This window comes from Polyodon spathula, chromosome 22 (genome assembly GCF_017654505.1).
Source record: "Polyodon spathula isolate WHYD16114869_AA chromosome 22, ASM1765450v1, whole genome shotgun sequence".
Classification (NCBI taxonomy): Eukaryota; Metazoa; Chordata; class Actinopteri; order Acipenseriformes; family Polyodontidae; genus Polyodon; species Polyodon spathula.
In genome coordinates this window covers 16,003,641-16,021,739 of record NC_054555.1, presented here as the reverse complement: position 1 = coordinate 16,021,739, position 18,099 = coordinate 16,003,641, and positions in this window count along the sequence as shown.

Sequence of the window (18,099 nt, the reverse complement as noted above, 5' to 3'; positions counted from 1 at the left end):
TATTTAACCAATGTTCCCTCCTTCTCCCCTATCTGTTTTAGATACAACCAACAGGGGCATCAGGCCAGGTCATGCCCATCAACAATGGAGTGTGATGTGACATCTTGCAGTAGGGCATCTGGAGCGGGTAAGTGCAGGGAAAATGATCGGAAGGGGCCTTGCATTGTTAATGCAATTTTAGGCAAGGTGACAACACACACAATAGTGGACACCAGCCGTGAGCAGACCTTAATTAATGCAGCTCACTTGGGCGGTGTGTTGTGGCAGCCACAAGGCCTGGTGGCAATCTCCTGCGTCCATGGAGATATGGTGACATACCCCACCCTAAAAGTAAATTTATTGGTAGGACCGATAAAATGCCGCCTAGTAATTGGGGTGGCGGAAAGGTTACCACACCCAATAATTCTGGGTCGAGACTGGCCAAATTATAGAGAATTGGTTAAATTAATGGCAGTCTCAACCACACACGTAAATGTGGCAGACAAAAAAAAAAAAAAAAGGAACGAATTGGTGAAGTGTTTCCTTTTCAAGTTAAAATGTTTTCCCCCATTATCTGTCCTAGAAAAACAAATAAAGAGAGAAGGACTGCAAAATGGGAGGGAGCATCACTAAGACAAGGCTGGGGTCTGATGGGAGAGCGCTCGGGTGGTAACAAACATCAGTCAAAAGGAGTCGGAACGCAGTGTGACCGAGCAGGCGAGGTTTCTGGGCCATCTAGTGCAGATGATACTCCCGCCCCTCTCAATATACCGGACATGTGGTACTCAAGTGTGGACATAGTGTGGGGCCAACATAATGATCCGTCACTAGTGCACGCTTGGGAGCAGGTCCGGTCTATTGAAGGTAAGGATGTTGATGGCGCTGGGGCGCTAGTATATCCACACATCAGTATCAAGGGGCAATTACAGTATAGGGTAAAGCTAGTCGTGGGCACAGGACAGCCTGTAACACAATTATTTTTCCCCGTCTTGTTGGACCGAGGTTGTGTGGCTGGCGCATGATATCCCTTTTGCAGGGCACCTTGGAGCTGAGAAGACAAGGGAGCGTATATTGGCTCGATTCTATTGGGTAGGTCTTCACACTGATGTGTCGAAATATGTAACCACATGCCCAGACTGCCAGCAAGTAGCACCAGGTCGAGTGCGCCCCACCCCTTTGGTCCCACTGCCGATTATTTCCACTCCTTTGAACGCATCGCAATGGACATAGTGGGCCCTTTGCTACCTTCTGACTCTGGGTGTACATATATATTAGTAGTGGTAGATTATGTAATGCAATTCCCAGAGGCAGTTCCATTGAGATCAACTAGTGCCATTGCAATAGCCACCGAGTTAGTACAGATTATGGCTAGAGTAGGTATCCCCAGGAGATCTTGATTGATCATGGAACCAACTTTTTGTCTATCATGCTACAGCAGGTGTATAAAATATAAAAAATTCGTCCCATCAGGACGTCTGTTTATCATCCACAGATGGACGGTTTGGTGGAACGCTTTAATCAGACCTTGAAGTCTATGCTAAGACAATTTGTAACACAAGAGCAGAAACTTTTCGCAGTGAGAGAGGTGCTGCAGAGTTCGACAGGCTTCCCTTTCAAGTGAAATGACAACCATTACCGAATGGGAAGAGCCCTCTCTGACCGTCAATCACTGAGCATATATAAAAAAAAGCTGCCCTATCAGGGCCCTGCTGTGAGGAGGAAGTCCCTCCCACCTCCTGTTGAAGAGAGTCTTCCTCACAGTAGCATTCCGCCATTTTCTTTATCAGTCAGGTCACAGATTGCCTCGTGCGTCTTTGCTGTGGAAATTGGCTGATTTGTTGGTTTTATTTATTTTCACACAGTAAGCTACGCTAGAGTGTGTTGAAGATTGCTCTTGCGTTATTCTTGCATCAGTTTTACTGATTAGAGCTGGTCTCGACCCCTCTTATTGAGATTGGCAAGTGGCCATTACTCTCGTTTACTACCTCATGTAGTCATATTTACCGTTGGTTGAGCTATTGTGGTGCTGTAGAGTGACCCCGCGGGCTCACGGCATCGTCCTCTACGCCAATTTATTCGGCCTCAGCTATCTTGTAGCTTGGGCCTACGTGCCGCTCTCAAGCCTCGGGCTTTCCTAGCGTGGCTGCACTTTCCACCGATGTCGACGCCAACCACACTCTTCTCGGTGCCAACCCCAACAGCACCGGCTTCAACAGCTCCTCGATGCCAACCCCGATGCCGATTGTTCGGCACGGGTTGAAAACATCTTACACACCATCCCCAATGCCGAATTAACTCAGCACTGGTCAGAGCAACGCTGCTAAATTTGGCACCGACAGGCTCGGCACCTATTGTGCTTTCTTGGCGCCGAAGCCGATACACTTGGTAATGATTACCAGCCCAGCCTTGTCCGCACTCTCTGGGCACCGACACTGATTGGTGCACCCTCCATGCCGACACCAATGCCAATTACTCAGCGCCAGTTAACATCACTCGGCACCGATATGTTGCTCGGCACCGACGTCCCGTGCCATGTCGGTGCTCTCCACTGGGTCCTCCGCTGGTTTCCACCAGTGTGACCAGTGCTCTGCTAAGCTCCCCAGGCAGGACAAACATTCATCCTGCGCCAGATGCCTAGGGCCCAGAACAAGCAAGCAGACAGAGGAAGAGCTGGTGGTAAGGGAACCGGTTCTCTGGCTGGTGACCAAGGCTGGGGCCTAAGAAAGAAGTGCCCCCTCCCAAACCCAAGGGAGACTGCCCCTGAGGGGCCCCGGCTGGCCTCTTTTCAAAGTGCGTGGATGCAGCAATGGCTCCACTCAGGCGGTGGGGTATTTGGATCCTGAACTATCTGGCCGATTGGCTAGTTTGTGCGCATTCCAAAGCACGTGCCAAGGCGCACACCAAACAGGTCATAGATGATGTGACGAAGTTAAGGTTCTCCATACATGAACAGAAGAGCCAATTCGTACCGTATTCCTGGGGATCAAACTGATCTCTGTGAGCATGCTTGCCTCACTGTGGGATAACAGGATTCAGTCGTTGGAAGTCACACTCTCCCAATTCAGAGAGGATGCTCTATTACAGGTCAGAATATTCCAACGGTTGTTGGGGCTGATGGCAGCTGCCTCGAGAATCCTTCACTTAGGGTTGCTAGAATGCGCCCACTTCAGGCCTGGGTAAATACACTCAAGGTGCACCTGGTCCACAATTGACACCGACTGGTGTGAGTGTCCAGACAATGCCGGAAGACACATGAGTGGTGGCTCCATCCCAGCAATCTGCACCTCGGATCTCGCCTCGGATCCCCTCACAGAAGGGAAGTTGTCACTATGGACGCCTCCAGCCTGGGCTGGAGAGCGGTCTGGAATGGGAGGGGAATAAGAGGTCATTGGAAGGGACATTGGTAGCAGGCGCACATAAATGCCCAAGAGCTGCAAGCAGTAGCTCTGGTGTTATCTAATTTACGCCAGCAGTTAGAGCACAAACATATACTGGTCCAGACGTACAATACTACAGTGGTAGCCTACATAAACCATGAAGGCGGCTTGTGCTCGCTGGGCCTTCACCACCAGCGCACAGACTCCTGTCCTGGATGCACAGAAACTTGGGTTCCATCAGGGCGGTTCACCTCCCAGATGTGGACAACAAGGCAGCAGACTTCCTGTCAGAACATAAGAACATAAGAAAGTTTACAAACGAGAGGAGGCCATTCGGCCCATCTTGCTCGTTTGGTTGTTAGTAGCTTATTGATCCCAAAATCTCATCAAGCAGCTTCTTGAAGGATCCCAGGGTGTCAGCTTCAACAACATTACTGGGGAGTTGATTCCAGACCCTCACAATTCTCTGTGTAAAAAAGTGTCTCCTATTTTCTGTTCTGAATGCCCCTTTTTCTAAACTCCATTTGTGACCCCTGGTCCTTGTTTCTTTTTTCAGGCTGAAAAAGTCCCTTGGGTCGACACTGTCAATACCTTTTAGAATTTTTGCGGTTTGTAAATTACTTCTTTCATTTCTTTGAGTACTACTGGGAGGATCTCGTCCGGCCCAGGGGATTTGTTTATTTTAAGAGCTTCTAGTCCCTTTAACACTTCTGCCTCAGTTATGCTAAAGTTATTTAAAACTGGATAGGAACTGGATGACATGTGGGGCATGTTGTCAGTATCTTCCTTTGTAAAAACTTGTGAAAAGTAATCATTTAACATATTTGCTATTTTTTTTTCTTCCTCTACGATTTTGCCATTTGTATCTCTTAAACATTTAATCTCCTCTTTGAATGTTCTCTTGCTGTTGTAATATTGGAAAAACATTTTGGAATTGGTTTTAGCTCCCTTAGCAATGTTCATTTCTATTTCTCTCTTGGCCTTTCTAACTTCCTTTTTGACTTGCGTTTGCAGTTCCGTGTACTCTTTCTGCGTACTTTCTTTTTGGTCCTTTTTTAATGCTCTGTAAAGTGCCTTTTTTCGCTGAATATTTTTTTTAAATTGATCTATTAAACCATTTTGGCAATTTAGTTTTACATTTAGATTTGTCTACTTTAGGGATGTAATTGTTTTGCGCCTCTAGTACTACATTTTTGAAGAACAACCATCCTTCTTCTGTGGGTGTTTTCTCTATTTTACTCCAATCTACTTCTGTTAGTCTCTGTTTCATGCCTTCATAGTTTGCTTTTCTAAAATTGTAAACCTTAACTTTAGTCTTTACTTTTGGGGATTTAAAAAACACTTCAAATGAGACCATGTTATGGTCTGAGTTTGCCAGTGGTTCTCTGACCTCTGTTTTAGTTATTCTATCTTCGTTATTTGAAAAGACTAAATCAAGGCATGCCTCCCCTCTAGTGGGTGCCTTCACAAATTGTGTTAGGAAGCAGTCATTTGTCATTTCCACCATTTCTATTTCATCCTTCGCGCTACCCACCGGGTTTTCCCATTTTATTTGGGGGAAGTTGAAATCCCCCATTAGTATGGCTTCTCCTTTGCTACACACATTTCTAATGTCATTGTATAACAGATTATTGTGCTCACCGTCTGAATCTGGCGGTCTATAGCATGCTCCTATTATTATGCCTTTTGAATTTTTGTCTCCAGACAGCTGGGAATGGAGACTGCATCCTCAGGTGGTGAAACAGATTTGGGAGACGTTTCATACTGCACAAGTCGACCTCTTCATCATAGCCAAGCCCCCTCATTGTCCTCTATGGTTCTTTATTGAGAGACGGGGGCCCCCTGGGAGTAGACGCGCTAGCTCACCCCTGGCCACAGGGGTTCTTGTATGTGTTCCCTCCGTTACTGCTATTACCCCTGACACTAGAGAGGATCAGGGTGGAGAGAGCACAGGTTTTGTTGGTTGCACCCAGATGACTGAGGCACTCCTAGTTTGCTCTCCTCTCCAGTCGTGAGTCAACCGTGGCATCTCCCTCTACGCAAGGACCTCCTAAGCCAAGCGGAGGGGTTATTATGGCACCCGAACCCAGCACAGCTTCAACTCTGGGTCTGGCCGTTGCAAGGAGATGACTATTGAGACAAGGTTTGCCACATGCAGTGGTAGAGACACTACAGTCTGCTAGGATGCCGAGCACTAGAGCCCAGTGTTCATATAAATGGAAAGTTTTCCAAGACTGGTGCATTGCTGAAGGTCACGATCCGGTGGACTGCCCTATTTAGACAATACTAACCTTCTTACAACACCTGTTTGATGCGGGAAAATCAGAGTCCACTTTGAAGATATACCTGACAGCAATATCAGTGTGCCATGACAAAATTAACTCTGTGTCCCCTGGGGCACACTTCCTGGCAGTGCAATTTCTTAAAGGGGCTCGGAGGCTTCGTCCTCCCATGAAAAGCATGGTCCCTAAGTGCGATCTACAACTGGTACTGCAGGTCCTTACGGGGTCCCCCATTTGAGCCCATGGCGTCAGCAGAACTGCTCCCTGTTTCTTTGAAGGTTGTGTTTTTAATAGCTATTATATCTGCCAGAGGAGTGAGTGAGCTTCTGCGCTGTCCATCGATGACACATGTATGGCTTTCACTGGGAATGACTCTAGGGTACCTGTGACAGAGCACAGCTCTGCCCTTTAGAAATTGGCAGGGATGGGGTTAAATTCCCCTACCTGCCTGGGTTCATTGTGTTCAGGTGGGGTTGATTAGAAGATTAGTTTAATTAATGATCAATTAGCGCCCAGCCACCTGACATAAGAACATAAGAACATAAGAAAGTTTGCAAACGAGAGGAGACCATTTGGCCCATCTTGCTCGTTTGGTTGTTAGTAGCTTATTGATCCCAAAATCTCATCAAGCAGCTTCTTGAAGGATCCCAGGGTGTCAGCTTCAACAACATTACTGAGGAGTTGATTCCAGACCCTCACAATTCTCTGTGTAAAAAAGTGCCTCCTATTTTCCCTCAGGCTGAAAAAGTCCCTTGGGTCGACACTGTCAATACCTTTTAGAATTTTGAATGCTTGAATTAGGTCGCCACGTAGTCTTCTTTGTTCAAGACTGAACAGATTCAATTCTTTTAGCCTGTCTGCATATGACATGCCTTTTAAGCCCGGAATAATTCTGGTCGCTCTTCTTTGCACTCTTTCTAGAGCAGCAATATCTTTTTTATAGCGAGGTGACCAGAACTGCACACAATATTCAAGATGAGGTCTTACAAGTGCATTGTACAGTTTTAACATTACTTCCCTTGATTTAAATTCAACACTTTTCACAATGTATCCGAGCATCTTGTTAGCCTTTTTTATAGCTTCCCCACATTGCCTAGATGAAGACATTTCTGAGTCAACAAAAACTCCTAGGTCTTTTTCATAGATTCCTTCTCCAATTTCAATATCTCCCATATGATATTTATAATGTACATTTTTATTTCCTGCGTGCAGTACCTTACACTTTTCTCTATTAAATGTCATTTGCCATGTGTCTGCCCAGTTCTGAATCTTGTCTAGATCATTTTGAATGACCTTTGCTGCTGCAACAGTGTTTGCCACTCCTCCTACTTTTGTGTCGTCTGCAAATTTAACAAGTTTGCTTACTATACCAGAATCTAAATCATTAATGTAGATTAGGAATAGCAGAGGACCTAATACTGATCCCTGTGGTACACCGCTGGTTACCACACTCCATTCTGAGGTTTTTCCTCTAATCAGTACTTTCTGTTTTCTACATGTTAACCACTCCCTAATCCATGTACATGTGTTTCCTTGAATCCCAACTGCGTTCAGTTTGAGAATTAATCTTTTGTGCGGGACTTTGTCAAAAGCTTTCTGGAAATCTAAATAAACCATGTCATATGCTTTGCAATTATCCATTATCGATGTTGCATCCTCAAAAAAATCAAGCAAGTTAGTTAGACACGATCTCCCTTTCCTAAAACCATGTTGACTGTCTCCCAGTACCCTGTTACCATATAGGTAATTTTCCATTTTGGATCTTATTATAGTTTCCATAAGTTTGCACATAATAGAAGTCAGGCTTATTGGTCTGTAGTTACCTGGTTCAGTTTTGTTTCCCTTTTTGTGGATCGGTATTACGTTTGCAATTTTCTAGTCTGTCGGTACCACCCCTGTGTCAAGAGACTGCTGCATGATCTTGGTTAGCGGTTTGTAAATAACTTCTTTCATTTCTTTGAGTACTACTGGGAGGATCTCATCCAGCCCAGGGGATTTGTTTATTTTAAGAGCTCCTAGTCCCTTTAACACTTCTGCCTCAGTTATGCTAAAGTTATTTAAAACTGGATAGGAACTGGATGACATGTGGGGCATGTTGTCAGTATCCTCCTTTGTAAAAACTTGTGAAAAGTAATCATTTAATATATTTGCTATTTTTTTTCTTCATCTACGATTTTGCCATTTGTATCTCTTAAACATTTAATCTCCTCTTTGAATGTTCGCTTGCTGTTGTAATATTGGAAAAAAATTGGTTTTTAGCTCCCTTAGCAATGTTCATTTCTATTTCTCTCTTGGCCTTTCTAACTTCCTTTTTGACTTTGCAGTTCCGTGTACTCTTTCTGCGTACTTTCTTTTTGGTCCTTTTTTAATGCTCTGTAAAGTGCCTTTTTTCGCTAAATATTTTTTTTAATTAATCTATTAAACCATTTTGGCAATTTAGTTTTATATTTAGATTTGTCTACTTTACGGATGTAATTGTTTTGTGCCTCTAGTACTACATTTTTGAAGAACAACCATCCTTCTTCTGTGGGTGTTTTCTCTATTTTACTCCAATCTACTTCTGTTAGTCTCTGTTTCATACCTTCATAGTTTGCTTTTCTAAAATTGTAAACCTTAGCTTTAGTCATTACTTTTGGGGGTTTAAAAAACACTTCAAATGAGACCATGTTGTGGTCTGAGTTTGCCAGTGGTTCTCTGACTTCTGTTTTAGTTATTCTATCTTCGTTATTTGAAAAGACTAAATCAAGGCATGCCTCCCCTCTGGTCGGTGCCTTGACAAATTGTGTTAGGAAGCAGTCATTTGTCATTTCCACCATTTCTATTTCATCCTTCGCACTACCCACCGGGTTTTCCCATTGTATATGGGGGAAGTTGAAATCCCCATTAGTGTGGCTTCTCCTTTGCTACACACATAAAAGGAGGCCTCTGCTTCTCATTTGGGAGGAGGGAGTTGAGGAAGCAGGTTGGTGTTTTGTTTGTATGTTTGAAAGTTTGAATCCAGTGAAGGCATTGCCCAGCCTGGAAACCTTATTTTTTTTTGTAAGTTTTGTTGTTTTTCTATTTGTGTTTAAAGATTTTTTGGAGGAGGAGGAGCCGCCGTCCCCAGAGCCCGAGAAGGAGGAGCCGCCGTCCCCAGAGCCCGAGAGGGAGGAGGAGCCGCCGTCCCCAGAGCCCGAGAAGGAGGAGCCGCCGTCCCCAGAGCCCGAGAGGGCTATCACTTTCCTATCTAAAGTCTTAGAGAAAGTAATAAGTAGGTAACCAACTAAATTCCTTTTTAGCAGACCATGACATATGTAAGAAATTCCAGTTGGGTTTTCGCTCGGCACACAGTACTGAAACTGCTCTAGTAAGAGTGGTGAACGATGTCCTTATGTCCATGGACACGGGCTCACCTACAGTCCTTGTTCTCTTAGATCTAAGTGGAGCTTTTGACACCATTGACCATGCCACCCTGATTGACCAACTTGACCATCTTGTGAGATTGTCAGGCACTGTATTGTCCTTGTTTAAATCATACCTCTCAAATAGGCAACAATATGTTAAAATTGGGGACGACATCTCCTTACTGTCTGAGGTTACTTGTGGTGTTCCTCAGGGTTCTGTTCTTCTGCCTTTTTTATTTTCATTATAAATGCTGCCCTTGGGTGACATTGTCGGTAGACATGGGGTCAACTTTCACTGCTATGCTGATGACAGCCAGCTATATCTGTCTCTAAAAACAGGTGGTGTCTTGTCACAAAGATGGCTGGAGTGGGGGACGTTAGACCAGAAACAGGAACCAGGAAACAAATAAAGAGATGGAGTTTTGGGGAAGCTGAGCACTTCTTTGCTCTCAGCGTTTAATAAATGAATAGACAGTAAATAAAAAGTTTGTAACAAAAACAGCACACGGGATGTGAGGCCAAAATAAACAGACAAACAAAACAGACTTAAACAAACAGTGGACTAACAAACAAACACGGTGAGTGAAAACAAAGGTTATATATATTTTACTTTGGTTTTTTTGTTTTTAATTCTCTCCTCTCCACACCTGTTCTCCACTCACCGAAAACACACAACCCAGAGTGATTGAAAACATGCAGCTGTACCGAGACTCGATTGCTAATCAATCATTCAATTGGAATCGCGGTACAAACTGCACTTGAATTAATAGTGCAATAGTGCAATTCCTTGTGCTCATATATTATTACTTTTTACTTGCAAGTGAAGTGCTGTGCAATCCTTGTGCCTAAATACAAATATACATTTTAAACACTCATGTTACACAGACCCGTTTATATCCTGTGTACCAATGACTGTACACCAACATTAACACACAACATACAACACAAAATACACAGGGGGGCGAGCACTTTGCCTACACTGTGCTCTACCATGCACAGTGAGAGAAGCACCTACATTGGCAATTTTTAAAAATAAATGGAAAACATACTTTTATAATAGGGCTTTTATCATCTTTATTTTATTATATATATATATATATATATATATATATATATATATATATATATATATATATATATATATATATATATATATATGTGTGTGTGTGTGTGTGTGTGTGTGTGTGTGTGTGTATACACTGAAAACATTAGGAACAGCTGCTCTTTCCATGAAATAGACTGACAAGGTGAATCCAGGTGAAAGCTATGATTATTGATGTAATCTGTTAAAATCACTTCAATCATTGTACATGAAGGGGAGACATGTTAAAGAAGGATTTTTAAGCCTTGTTACAATTGAGACATGGATTGTGTATGTGTGCCATTCAGAGGGTAAATGGGCTAAAAGTAATGACTAAAGATTTAAGTGCCTTTGAACGGGGTATGGTAGTAGGTGTCAGCTGTGTCAGTTTGAGTGTGTCAAGAACTGCAACGCTGCTGGGTTTTTCACGCTCAACAGTTTCCTGTGTGTATCAGGGATGGTCCACCACCCAAAGGACATCCAGCCAATGGCAGGCCAGTGATAGAAAAAATTGCTCACTGATGAAAGAGGCCAAAGGAGGCTGACACAAATTGTGCAGAGCAACAGACAGGCTACAGTTAGTCAACTGACAGTCCAGTAAAACAGTGGGGCCGAAAGACCCATAAAAGAATGCACAACTCATCGTACCTTAACATGAATGGGGTATGGTGCCGACAAGTTAACAGAATTCCACTTCTGTCAGCAAAACACAAGAAACTGCGGTTGCAGTTGGCTAAGGAACGAAAACACTGGACACTGGAGGATTGGAAAAACATTGCCTGGTCTGATGAATCCTGTTTCACGCTGATGGGAGGACTAGGGTATGGAGAAAACCACGAGTACATGCATCCATCATGCCGCGTGTCAACATTGGTGGTGGTGTGATGCTGTGGGGTGTATTTTCATGGCACACATTGAGCCCCTTGATAAAAGTGGAGCTACGTTTGAATGCCACAGAATATCTACATCATTGCCAATCAGGTGCATCCCTTCATGGCAGCAGTGTATCCATCTGCTAACAGATTTTTTCAGGAGGATAATGCCCCATGCCACAAGGCTAGGATTGTCCAGGAATGGTTCAATGAACATGACAATGAATTCAGCTTAGTTCAGTGGCCTGCCCAGTCACCAGATCACAATCCAATTGAGCATCTGTGGGATGAGATGGAATGAGCTATTTGGAGTAGAGATCCAACTTGACACAACTGTGGGAAGCATTGCAGTCAACATGGGCCAGCATCCCTGTTGAACGCTTTTGACACCTTGTAGAGTCCATGCCCCGACCAATTGAGGCTGTTCTGAGGGCAAAAGGGGGTGCAAAAACAAGGTGTTCTTAATGTTTTGTACACTCAGTTTATGTATGTGTGTGTAATATATATATATATATATATATATATATATATATATATATATATATATATATATATATATATATATATATATTTTGGGCGGGTAGGTGCACACGAAGAAAACAGGCAGTAGTTTCCAAAACAAAGCAAGTCTTTATTCCAGTATTCTGTACAGCTGGCTCTTATATTGCAATGTCCAAAAGAAAATAAACAGTTCAAACAAGGTTTCAAACAAAAACCAAATCACCAAAGCAAAATTGCTGATGTAAACCAACCGGACCAATAACCCCATCCAGTTGGTGAATAGGTAATTCCACCTGGGTTTTGGGTTTCTTCTTTAGGAACCCTTCTCCTACCCTTATTCCGCAGTCCAGTCCCTTTGCGAATCTCAGCAGCGGACAGGCCGTTCCTCATAGCCCCTGCAGAGAACAGGGAATTGCAGATGCAAAGGACCACCACGTTATCCCGTTCCGATCTTATTGTAGATAGTCCTCAGAAGTTCTCAGGCAGGCAAACAAAACAAACAACCCAACAGACTAGCGGCACCTGCTCCCTTTTACCAGCCAGGCATTTGGCCGTTACAGGCTACAGGTGTGGGCCAATTATGGCCAATGATAGTCTAACAATAGTCAAACCCTAATTGCCTACCTAACCACACCTGCAGCCTGTCGGTCCGTTAACTCCTTGACATCATGGCAGGCATGTATGCTGCCCACAGGTCCATCTGATCATTTCTGGCAACCTCTGTGGGCTCATACCAAGCCTGCCATGAATGACTCCTGGTGGTAAACTTGTGAGCTGGCTCACAATATATATATATATATATATATATATATATATATATATATATATATATATATATATATATATATATATATATATATATATATATATATATATATATATATATATATATATATATAATATGTATATATGTGTGTGTATATATATATAATATATATATATATATATACACACATACATATACATACATATATATATATAGATTTATCCCTATTTATTTGGTTTGAGTGCTTTGTCTTGCTTTATTTGCTATAGTTTTAAAATGTTCTTATCTTTTGCTGTTTTTATTGTTTCTATTGTTTTTACTGTACTAAATGTGCTTCTGAATGTTCTTTTTTTATTAAAAGCGTGGGAAAGGCATGAAAGGCGCTTTATAAATAATGTTTGATTTGATATGCTACTGTGAGGATGACCCTCTTCAACAGGAGGTGGAAGGGACCTCCTCCCCACAGCAGGGTTATGGTAATAACCAGGGTTATGGTAATTCATAAGAATTTATTCTCCCCCTTCGAGCTCTTGTATGGCCGACATCCTTACGGCATCCTTGGTCTGTTGAGAGAGGTGTGGTAGGAGCACAAAGGCTCATCCAAAAATGTAGTGAAGCATGTGCTCCTACTAAGAGATCGTCTGGATTTGGTCGGTCGTTTGGCCCAGGACGACCTCAAATCGCTTCAGCACCGACAACAGCAGCATTACAATAAAAATGCACTAATTCAAACCTTTCGACCAGGAGACAAGGTAATGCTGCTACTTCCCTCATCAGAATTGAAATTATGTGCTAAATGGTAGGGGTCATATGAACTGATTCGGGCTATAAGGAAGGTGAATTATGAAATTACACAGCCCAATAGATGTAATGAACATGAAATTTGCCATATAAATTTATTAAAGCCCTGGCAGGAATGAGAGGTCTTAATTATAACCCCAGGCAACATAGAGGATAATTTAGGCCCCTGTCTAGAGACTCATAGCACAAAAATTATTTCAGTGGGGGAACAATTATTTCCAGATCAGCAACGAGAACTGCATAAGCTTATTGAGGAGTTCAATTATGTTTTTTTCTGACGTGCAGAGCAGAACTAACTTAATTGAATATGTCATTATCTCTCCCTCAGGTTTCACAGTACTAGAGAGACCTTACCAGAACCAGGGGCGTCTCGGCCATCTGGGTGTGACCAGCAAAACCTGTGCTCTCTCTACCCTGATCCTCTCTAGTGTCAGGGGTAATAATGGTAGCGAAGGAAACGCATACAATAGCCCCTACCGCATCTACTCCCAGGATTTTGAATGCTTGAATTAGGTCGCCGCGTAGTCTTCTTTGTTCACGACTGAATAGATTCAATTCTTTTAGCCTGTGTGCATATGACATGCCTTTTAAACCCGGAATAATTTTGTCATTCTTTGCACTCTTTCTAGAGCAGCAATGTCCTTTTTGTAACGAGGTGACCAGAACTGAACACAATATCTCCACTCCAAGCTGTCCTAGAGCTCCTCTGGAGGAGGAGGTCTGGAGCAGGAGGTCTAAGAACATAAGAACATAAGAAAGTTTACAAACGAGAGGAGGCCATTCGGCCCATCTTGCTCGTTTGGTTGTTAGTAGCTTATTGATCCCAAAATCTCATCAAGTAGCTTCTTGAAGGATCCCAGGGTGTCAGCTTCAACAACATTACTGGGGAGTTGATTCCAGACCCTCACAATTCTCTGTGTAAAAAAGTGCCTCCTATTTTCTGTTGTGAATGCCCCTTTTTCTAAACTCCATTTGTGACCCCTGATCCTTGTTTCTTTTTTCAGGCTGAAAAAGTCCCTTGGGTCGACACTGTCAATACCTTTTAGAATTTTGAATGCTTGAATTAGGTCGCCACGTAGTCTTCTTTGTTCAAGACTGAACAGATTCAATTCTTTTAGCCTGTCTGCATATGACATGCCTTTTAAGCCCGGAATAATTCTGGTCGCTCTTCTTTGCACTCTTTCTAGAGCAGCAATATCTTTTTTATAACGAGGTGACCAGAAATGCACACAATATTCAAGATGAGGTCTTACTAGTGCATTGTACAGTTTTAACATTACTTTCCTTGATTTAAATTCAACACTTTTCACAATGTATCCGAGCATCTTGTTAGCCTTTTTTATAGCTTCCCCACATTGTCTAGATGAAGACATTTCTGAGTCAACAAAAACTCCTAGGTCTTTTTCATAGATTCCTTCTCCAATTTCAATATCTCCCATATGATATTTATAATGTACATTTTAATTTCCTGAGTGCAGTACCATACACTTTTCTCTATTAAATGTCATTTGCCATGTGTCTGCCCAGTTCTGAATCTTGTCTAGATCATTTTGAATGACCTTTGCTGCTGCAACAGTGTTTGCCACTCCTCCTACTTTTGTGTCGTCTGCAAATTTAACAAGTTTGCTTACTATACCAGAATCTAAATCATTAATGTAGATTAGGAATAGCAGAGGACCTAATACTGATCCCTGTGGTACACCGTTGGTTACCACACTCCATTCTGAGGTTTTTCCTCTAATCAGTACTTTCTGTTTTCTACATGTTAACCACTCCCTAATCCATGTACATGCGTTTCCTTGAATCCCAACTGCGTTCAGTTTGAGAATTAATCTTTTGTTTCTGTTTTGTTTCTGCTGCTCTGTTGTCCACAATGGGGAGGTGAACCGCCCTGATGGAACGCAAGTTTCTGTGCATCCAAAACAGGAGTCTCTGCGCCGCATGGTGACGGCCAGGTGAACTCAGGCCACCACTCCAACGTTTTCTGGCATTGTCTGGACACTCGCATCAGCCAGTGACGATCGTGGACCGGGTGCACCTTGAGTGTATTTACACAAGCTTGAAGTGGACGCATTCTCAGCAGCCCTAGGGGAAGGAGTCTCGAGGCGGCTGCCATCAGCCCCAACAACCTTTGAAATATTCTAATCTGTAGAACAGCATCCTCTCTGAATTGGGAGAGCGTGACTTCCAACGCCTGAATCCTGTCTTCCGACAGTGAGGCAAGCATACTCACAGAGTTCAATTTGATCCCCAGGAACACTGTGGACTGAGATGGTACGAAGCTGCTCTTCTGTTGATGTATGGAGGGCTCTAACTTCATCACATGATCTATGACCTGCCTGGTGTGCGCCTTGGTGCGTGCTTTGGAACCCGTGCAATCGTCCAGGTAGTTCAAGATTCGAATACCCCGCAGCCTGAGTGGAGCAAGTGCTGCATCCATGCACTTGGAAAATGTGCAGGGCGCCAGCGAGAGGCCAAACGGCAGCATGCAGAATTCATACGCGTTGCCTTGAAAGGCGAGTGTAGATATTTTCTGTACTCGGGACAGATCGGGACATGGAAGTAAGCGTCATGGAAGTCGATCGATGTGAACCAGTCACACAGCTGGAAGGACTGGAGGATACATTGTGCGGTCAACATGTTGAACTTCCTTTCTTTGGGGAACATGTTGAGGACCCTGAGGTCCAGAATAGGCCGGAAACCGAGGTCCCTCTTGGGCACCAGGAAGTACCTGGAGTATAACCCGTTGAGGCCATCGTTTCGGTTTACCAAGTACACAGCGTGCTTCTGTTGAAGATTGACGATCTCCTGTTGAAGGAAAATCGTGCATGCTGTTTCGACTGTGGTAAAGAGCACATCCTTGAAATGTGGAGGGCTTAAGCAGAATTGCTGAGCGTAACCGTGTCTCATTGTTGTTGCACCCAGGAGGCCTCAGTGCAGCCTTGCTATGGGTCGTTTCCAATGGTCAGTCCAGGGGGGGTGGGAGGAAGGTGGCAGCCAGAGCTCAGGGGTGGTCTCCCTTGGGCTTGGGAGGGGGAACTTCTTTTTTAGGACCCGGTTTCTGTCTCCATCCGGATAACTATTTACCCCTGGCTGGTGGTGGTCCCTTGCCGCCGGCTTTTCCTCTGCTTGCTTGTTTGGCCTGGGGTGGAGGGAGGTATTCAGCCCCAGCTGCCCTAGCAGGCTGGGAAGGCCACCTAGGGCACTGGCGATAGGCAGGAAGGCGTGAAAACTTTGAAGCGACCTCCATGGCCTTGTAGGATCTCTCAAGGCTCATCAGCAGTCGCTCCGAATGTCTGCCTCGGTGTTATAAGAGCATCCAGCAACGCAATCTTCTCTGTCTCTAAGACCTTGGCTTGGATCAGCCAAAGATGTCGGCTAGCAGCCACCAGTGCCGCTAGAGACCTCCCTGACTCCTGACCTAGTTCCCCCATCAGGTCAGTCATCGCTACCGTCACCGCCTGAAGCTCCCCCGCATTTGTCTCCATTGCCCACTCCTGCAGTCTTGCCGCTAGCTGTGACTGGTAAAGCACCAAGATAGACATGGCGTTTGCTGCCCTCACAGACAATGCTGCTGAAGCATATGCTTTCTTTAGCACTGTGCTTGGATGGGCATGTAGGGTATTTCTCCCCTCTGGTGAAGGTGGACCCTTGCTCCAGCACAGTGACCGTGTCCCCGATGGGAGGGAATGTACACAGACCATCTTTTTGGGCTCCAGCGGTATGCAGCAGGGACTCAGCTGTTCTGGAGCCAGAGGAAGAAGATGCCTGGTGGTTCCATGAAGATCGAACCCACTCCAAAAAGTCCTCACAAAGAGGAAGAGCATGTTGTGGGGGCCCTTTCTGTTTCAAAAACCGATTCCTCTTTCCACCAGGGAACGTCCGTGTCAGCAGCTGCATGCTGCATCAGGGCCCGTTACTTCTCCCTCTGAGATGTATGCGGGAGGGATGGTATGGAGCTCCCCGCTGTGGCCTGCCCGACTAAAATGGCGGGGTCGGACACGTCCGACCTTGAAGCTGTGAATGACAACTCGCCAGGACTTGTGGGTCTAGATGGGGCCAGAGACGTAGAGCGGGAGTGGGGAAGCTGGGGCTGCCCGGTAGCAGGGGGCTGTCTCCTCTGAGCCTGCAACAAGATGTCTAGCATGACCTGCTGGGCTCCTCAAAACATCGCTCTGCAGACCTCTGGCATTTCTCGGGAGACTCGGAAGGGGAGCGTCTACATCTGCGAGGAGAAGGAGAGCAGTACCCCGCGGCGAGTGCCCTCTGGAGCGATGCCACCTTGGTGGTGTCCACTGCGATTCCACAGAGGGGAACCTACTCCTCCACACCAGTGGTGGGGTAAGGAAGGATGAACCAGGGGTATGGGAGAGCTCCCTAGTTATTATGGTAGGCGGGGTTCAGGAGCCCGTTTGAGAAGGACCTTGGACCACGGACCGCATACTTCTCTGCCCCGAGGAATGGGAATCCGTTGGGGAGTGCCCATCCTCCTTCGGGAGCTTAGCTGCACACTAGTCACACTGGTGAAAACCAGCTGAGCGCACTGACATGGTACGGGGGCGTCGGTGCCGAGCAGTATGCTTCGGTGCCGAGCTGTCAGCGTCGGCACCAAGTAATCGGCATTAGTGTCGGTGCCGAGGTGATTGCTGATGGTGCCGGCCTGTAAATGCACCAATAAAATATCACTACATTGAGCAGGTTAACTGAAATGTGTTTATTTTCTTTTATCTGTGAAAAAATAATCTTAGACTATTTTCCATACAGTATAATGTGGAGAAAAGTACAATACAAAATGTCAATAATTCTGTCAAGGGATTTTTAAAAATGTGATATATAACTTTGTATTATTGTGTGTGTGTGTGTGGGGGGGTTCTATTAAAATTTTAAACCAGTAACTTTTAGGCTTAAAACTTAATAAAACAAAAATATATTCACTTATTTTTCTATGAACAAGCCAATCCAAATTAAACAGGAATCTGTAATAGTTCTTAAAGACAGCTACTACTTGCTTTGCTAATACAATATGAAGAATTTTTGAAGAAATAGCTTGAAACCAG